At 41.7% G+C, this 650-nt stretch overlaps 1 non-coding gene across 1 annotated transcript; it reads left to right on the plus strand.

Annotated features, from left to right (window-relative positions):
• The first annotated feature begins 372 nt into the window (after positions 1-372).
• TRNAG-CCC lies at positions 373-445 on the plus strand. Its single transcript has one exon. It is a non-coding gene; the product is annotated as a tRNA-Gly (tRNA).
• Positions 446-650: the final 205 nt, after the last annotated feature.

Genomic DNA, 650 nt, shown 5'->3' on the forward strand with positions numbered 1-650 from the left:
CCCTGACCAGGGATCAAACCCTGGGCCCCCTGCACTGGGAGTGTGGAGTCTTATACACTGCGCCACCAGGGAAGTCCCTCCATTATATTTCTTACGTGTTTTTTGTGTGTATGAAAGCTATTGATTTCTGTATAATAATTTCATAAGGTAGAGGTAATTTTAGCTCAGTATCTCAGGGATGCTTGCCATGTGCCTGCACGTTAGGTCTTGTACTCATATGTTGAATCTTGTTCTCAAATGCAATAGTTGTTAACAGGTTGATTTCTATCTAGACATAATTATATACTCAAAAGAAACTGCAATTAACCATCTCAAGAGATGTCCAAGGAAGGTTACATTTCTGGCTTCTAGTAAGAATATTATTCTGAGACTTCCCTGGTGGTCCAGTGGGTAGGACTCTGCGCTCCCAATGCAGGGGGCCCAGGTTCGAGCCCTGGTCGGGGAACTAGATCCCACACGCATGCCGCAACTAAGAAGTCCACATGCTGCAACTAAAGATCCCACATGCCACACTAAAAAGATCCCGCATGCCACAATGAAGACACGGTGCAGCCAAAAATAAATAAATTAATAAATATTTTTTAAAAAATTAGCTTTCCTTAAAAAAAAAAAGAATATTGCTCTGTAGTGTGTTTCCTTTGACATCCTGT

This window comes from Balaenoptera musculus, chromosome 9 (assembly GCF_009873245.2).
Source record: "Balaenoptera musculus isolate JJ_BM4_2016_0621 chromosome 9, mBalMus1.pri.v3, whole genome shotgun sequence".
In the NCBI taxonomy this organism is placed as follows: Eukaryota; Metazoa; Chordata; class Mammalia; order Artiodactyla; family Balaenopteridae; genus Balaenoptera; species Balaenoptera musculus.